At 35.5% G+C, this 6,774-nt stretch overlaps 2 long non-coding RNA genes across 2 annotated transcripts; one reads left to right on the forward strand and one right to left on the reverse strand.

Moving 5' to 3' along the window:
• The first annotated feature begins 665 nt into the window (after positions 1-665).
• LOC117319348 lies at positions 666-3,307 on the forward strand. Its single transcript, XR_004530699.1, has 2 exons — positions 666-930; positions 2,151-3,307. It is a non-coding gene; the product is annotated as an uncharacterized LOC117319348 (long non-coding RNA).
• Positions 2,542-6,158, reverse strand: LOC117319346. Its single transcript, XR_004530697.1, has 4 exons — positions 5,955-6,158; positions 5,151-5,322; positions 4,665-4,796; positions 2,542-3,943 (listed from the first exon to the last, which is right to left on the reverse strand). It is a non-coding gene; the product is annotated as an uncharacterized LOC117319346 (long non-coding RNA).
• Between the last annotated feature and the right edge of the window lie 616 nt (positions 6,159-6,774).

Raw genomic sequence — 6,774 nt, forward strand, 5'->3', positions numbered from 1 at the left:
TCTTGATCTTCCGTGACAATCGTACGACGTCCAACTTCTGGTGTAAGGGGTGATACGATCGGAAGTTGAGGTATTGGTCCGGATACAGTACGTTATACCATCTCTTACACTTTTTTGTTCTTTTTTATTTTTACCATCTCGTCACACTATTTTCGAACTTGGTGTAAATAGGATCATAATAAAGACGAAAAATCCTTCAGAGTAGATCAAATCTTTTACCATCTCGGACACTGCATAAGACAGTGTCAGTACGCTTCAGATTGGTCATTAGTCTGATGAAGGTGATAGTGTGGTTATCGAAACGTCACACTCTTAAATATCATATTGATTGTGTCATATAACTTCTATCATATTTAATTTACCAACCTGAAGAATATGAATACTTTGATGTTTCACTTTAAATTTCATTTTTTATAAATGTTTATAAAAGTTTCGCCTGCAGGACCACGTGGGTTTTCCCCGGGAGCTCCGGGTTCCTCCCACAGTAAGACCCCTCGCACGCTTCCTGACGTGCCAACAAGAGTGGTAAATAAGTTGACATGACTTGTTTTGCAATTGTTGTAAAATGATCATTTTAATATCACCAATTATTATCGCAATCATCATTTTAAGACTAGCAAAAACTATTAATCATCTCCTGGTAAATTACAATTATTGTATTGTTAAAGCGACTATTCGGGGAAACAAACTTAGTCTAGATGCATTATCTGGTCTTCCAAAAGTTCTATCACAGCAATGCGATGGTCAAGTTCTGCTTGCATTGTCCAGTTTTGACCACTTTAATTCGGGAAAAGCCCTGTCCTAATATAACACATATCTATTTTTATAAGTCACGTGGTATTTCGAAAACGAGGCAGTGAGAAAACGTCAACAGAAACACGTGAATTTTTAGAGATGTCCGATTCATCAAGCAGTCAAAGCAGTAACACGGTACGTAAACACTTAATAAACATGTCCTATATGATGCATGTGTGGGACTTATGCCTAAAGATTGTTTTCATATGACTTAATACATGCAATAATAACAATAAAAACTGAAATCGGTGTGAATCGGCATCCGATGCAGAGATGGGGCCCAATGTGGGGTAATCTAATGTATGTCATCGTTACCGGTGATATCGTGATCAATTCATTTACACTAAATCAATAGTTGTGTAGGCATATATATTAGAAAACAATCAAGACATAGTGTTATTGATTTAACAGGATATGAGTAGATGAGGTGAATGCTTACAGTAATTTAAACAATCAAATATCATGCATGTAGACCTACATGTATTTCTCGACAGAAGTGAAGCTTCGGGAAACGTTTCAATTACCAATATGTTATACATGTATACATGCACATGCACATAACGGCTATTGACAAAGCCTCTTAGCTCCAAGATTCTTACTTCCATGACGATATGTGTTTTGTTTTCTCATCAGTTTGAAGAACTTCATGTAATGAATTGCCAATTCAACCCTCGAGCTCCCTGTTTAGGACGGAGTTTCCAATTTTGGACAGCTCAATTTACTATTATCAATTAATAAAGCTAAACTATTTGTATATTTAAAGATCTATTGATTCTTTATAAAAGAAATACTCAAAATATGCCATTTTATATTGTTATTTTATTTGTCTCTATATATTGAATAAATTTCAATTATGTTTAATTTTGAATAATGAGTTCCCCCATGGAAAGTTGTAATAGTTTGCATAGTACTGCTGTATGTATAACATTATTTAAATTTTGCACTTGAAGAATTCTTTTGATACCAAAGTCTTACCCCCATCATTACCATTTAAAGGAATGCTGCTGTCATTGATCACCAAACATAATCAATATACCAAATAGAGCATACGTATATAGCTATAGACTAATAATATTTTCATACCAGGCTTATGTGATCTTGTTAACTGAAGTGTATTAGAATACCTACTTTTGGTTGCTGAACATGCAAATTTCTTTAGTTTTCTATTGTTACACATATATAAATGAATTAGTATGTACATGTATACAAATATACATGTATATACAAATGTATTTATATTTTGTCTTCGATATGCATAGCAATATAAAATTCATCAGTAAACTTTTCTGTTGCATTGCATTGTAAACTTTTTCCTTCAGTTTTGCTCTTACAATAATTTCTTGCTTTCTCATCAGATAGATTATGAATATGCACAAGTCCATACATCCCCAAGGAGGGGGAGGGGATTAAGGAGGAAGGGAGGAACCTGTGGACGGCTAAGGGGTCTCGGGGCAGACAGCAGTCCAAGGATGGAGAGGGCGAGGTAGAGGAAGGGGGCCAAGGGGTGCACGTGGTACAGTTGCTATGCTGCAGCAGGAGGATCGGGCCAGGGTACTGACATTGCAACAGCAAAGGAGAAGGGATCTACATGAACCTTGCGCTCCTATCATACAAAGCTAATAATCATATTTTTGTAATATTAGTAGTGTGAATTTCTGTATGCTACTGTTTTATGAATGTTATCCACAATTTACTTCATCATTCAAATTATTTTGACTAGTTGATAATCAATTACAAAGTACTGTATTATTTCTTTTCATATCTTTTTTATTTTGATATTTCTTTGGCATGTACACAGACAAAAAGAACAGTAGACATTTTACCAAAGCATTCAGGAGACAATTTATACTATTACTCACTGAAAGTGTTAAATTTTACCAAAAATGCACAGACCCTCTCACACATCAAACATACTTCCCATATGTGTATGAACACCTAATTTTTAACCAACCAAGTGAATGGTATGGTTATAAGACCTGTTTCTCTAGGTAGGTATTTACATTACACATGGGGGTATTTCATTTTAGTTCACAGAATATTGAAAAAATATGCAACTAGACACTTGATTAACACATTTATCAGAATGAACCATCTATGAACACAATGTTATTATAAGTTAATAACAACTACACACAATGTTAGTACACACGTGCACCTCAAACACATTCTCACAAGTGAACACTTCGTATACACACTGATATAATTGAACACTTCCTACGAACTGATAGTGAACACTTCCTACACACACTGATAATTGAACACTTCCTACAAACTGATAGTGAATAATTCCTACACACACTGATAATTGAACACTTCCTACACACACTGATAAGTGAACACTTCCTACACACAATGTTGAAAGAACACCTGCATTTACTGTCAAGTGAACACTCTCAAACACACACTAGTACTGAAATGTAAACACCTGCAATACACCATTAAGTGAACACCTACCTCCTACATGTTCTGAAATTGAACACCACATTTACACAATACTTACTTCCACAAACAATTATCAAAAAACGCATACATACCTTAAATAAAACCTTAGTAGAAAAATTTGGAATGAAATTTGAGGGAAAATAGATAAGTTATATAAGTGCATTAAAATTTATCAACTCAAAAACCAAAAATAAGGAAAAACAGTTATTTTTATACATTAGAATGCTACAGTACTCCCACCCACATGGATTTGTTCTATAATAATTGTTTTATGTATTAGGATATAATCAGAAGGATGGACCCAAAGCCACTGATAAATTTAGTTCTTCAGCTAGTGTATCGTCAGCCAGGCCTAGTTTTTGACCTTTGCGAAAATGTAGGTGAACCAGAGGATCCAGGACTAGAACCAAATGCTGCTCCTCCAATTCATTTCAACTGTACTGCACATCCAACATATCTCCATTGGAGAATGATATTTGCACCACATGCTTTTCTTTGACAAGTTGTGGGTATTCGAACTGACGTGAGTTACAACAGGGCACTTTGGAAGCATATGGATTTCCTTTCTTCAACACTATCATTTTGAGTGTCTGTTTCCACAATGTCTCCTTCATCCTCTGCAAGCTCATCATCAACATCAACCTCTTCCATTTCTATGGGATCTTCAGCCATTGGCAAGTGTTCAGGTTGATGTGTCTGAGGTATACTGGATAGTAAAAGATAATGTACAATGTAATTCATTTAAACAAGAGGCCCAATGAACCTGTATCGCTCACTTGGCTATACAGCAACTTTGAAGTTATCTCAGTTATTTCTGAAGATACTATGAAGATTACCGCTTTATCAAAATCACAGTAGGCTAGGTTTATCAATTAACAATTAACTTCCAGCATACAATTAGGTTTCAGAGCCTCTGCTAGTGAGAAACCATTTTTTTTAAAGATTAAGCCTATATTTAACCCAAATTACATAGAATGAATGTCATTCATTTTGAACAAACTTGGTAGCCTTTTACACCAGCATGCTACAGGCCTAATATCAAGTACCTGTGCCTCTTGGTTATTGAGAAAAAGTTGTTTAAAGTAAAACGTGGACACCGGATGGCCAGACAGAAAGACAGCGGGACAGACGTCGGATGCCGCCCCAGTACTCCTCCACAGCAGCATATTACAGTTATAATTATATGTTTCTTGGTTATTGACAAAAATGTCCTTTTAGTTTACTATTGAGGATGTTAGACCTGTGTGACCTTGAATGACATTGACAGCAAGGTCATCCATTTACAGACTGTGTGCAGGATGACAGGTGACAGAACATAATGTCCTGCGGGGAAATTGGGCGTACCAATACCTCTTTACTATATATACAAGTAAATGTATTATTATAGCAATAAGAACACACCATCAAAAATAACACAACATACTTACTCAATAAATGAGGTGTCATCCTCTTTAGCCTTCTGTTGGTAATGGGAAAGCAAGCTGGCATTAATGTTACTCTCGGAGTCTGATTGTAATGCTTCCACACAAGATAAATCAGACGAGTGTGATGACTGAGCTCTGAAATATTAAAATTATGAAAAATTACACAATTAAAAACAAATATATATGCCCGAAATGGTGTATTATTTATTCATGACATGCAGTAGCAGAGCATGTTTATAATTACAGAATATAAATTTAGTATGTTTGACTGCTCACCCTAGCATACAATATGGTGCTGGGTCTAACAGTTAAAATATGTTGTAAAAAACAAAATAGTAAAAACATTTATGGAATTACAATGTCATATATGTGTGACCTGCTACAGTTTACTTCAACACGGAACGATGAACACTGAATAAAAAAATTAAGATACATCAATGTATATTTTGAGGGGTTATAAATCCAACATAGTTAGATCCAAGAACTTACTCTATATCTGAGACATCGGAGGTCTATCTATAGCTATAGGTTCTTTATGGGCATGTGCAGGCGTAGATGTTACTGGTGTAGGGGTGCACACATGTGATGGCGGTCCCATAGAAGTTTCAGCTGGTGTCGGGATGTCTTCACCTGCATGAACTTCTTGTGTCAATGAAGTGCACTTGAAAAATATAAAAATAATTATGTACTGCATGCTAAGTTATAATGATAATCTTTTCCCCACAAATCGTAATTTTTACCACATTTCAAAGAATGGAACAAAACAGCACTTGTATTTGAAGCCATACACCAATATTATTTGCAAATCGTTTATATTATGAGTCAACTGTATATCTGAAACATATAGGCCTATATGCCTACATGTAATATGATAGTCGTCCTGAAAGTCCTACTGAATTTTACACATACACCATTTTGTATTTAATAAAGAAAACAGTAAGCTTGATAGGTCTGACATTAATCATCAGTCATACATCAATTTATAATTTTTCATAATTAAAATGATAGTGGCATAAATATAGCCTATAGCTGTGATATGCGAACAATAAAAAAAACCCGTATAAATTACCCCTTACGGGGCCCCATAAAACGGAGGTGGAATGTGCCTATCTCTTCATTCTACACATCATTTTTCATTTATGTTGCTTGAAACTAATAACCATTACACTTAAGCAACATACTTTATGCATTGTTTGTCAACAAAATTAAGGACATCTACGAGTTACATTCTGATAACGATATAAAATGTGCGGCAATAGAATAGAACTGACCCTACGCAGGCTACGGGCTTACCACTTATCCAGAAGAATCCGTGCTGCATGCTCGTTTGTAGAGAAACTATTTTCTTCATTGAATGTCTTCCACCTAGTGTGTTGTTTCCCCAGTCGTATAATCGGGTTGACCTGTGACCATTTCTATTTACGTCGCTATGTTGCCGAACTCGTTACAATTCTAGGCCGACATCTCTTGGCTTCGGAATTCGAAGCCATGTTTCTGCCGCTTATATATATATGTTTACGTTCTACTTGCCTAGATTCTTGCGCATGCGCCCAAAGCGGGAAATTAGCATTTTATCTCGTCATTCGACAGTGAGAGGATTCCCCAGAAAATTATTATTTTTTAATTCTAGGGGTTACATATCGCCAAAACTTCAATAAGAATTTTTCATAAGAGTGTATTTTCTTTATGGATTTGCCGTTTTTTCAACTTTGACCTATTTCTTCCCCGAATAGTCGCTTTAAAGCGACTATTCGGGGAAACAAACTTAGTCTAGATGCATTATCTGGTCTTCCAAAAGTTCTATCACAGCAATGCGATGGTCAAGTTCTGCTTGCATTGTCCAGTTTTGACCACTTAATTCGGGAAAAGCCCTGTCCTAATATAACACATATCTATTTTTATAAGTCACGTGGTATTTCGAAAACGAGGCAGTGAGAAAACGTCAACAGAAACACGTGAATTTTTAGAGATGTCCGATTCATCAAGCAGTCAAAGCAGTTACACGGTACGTAAACACTTAATTAACATGTCATATATGATGCATGTGTGGGACTTATGCCTAAAGATTGTTTTCATATGACTTAATACATGCAATAACAACAATAAAAACTGA

The sequence above is a fragment of the Pecten maximus genome, unplaced genomic scaffold, assembly GCF_902652985.1.
Source record: "Pecten maximus unplaced genomic scaffold, xPecMax1.1, whole genome shotgun sequence".
Classification (NCBI taxonomy): domain Eukaryota; kingdom Metazoa; phylum Mollusca; class Bivalvia; order Pectinida; family Pectinidae; genus Pecten; species Pecten maximus.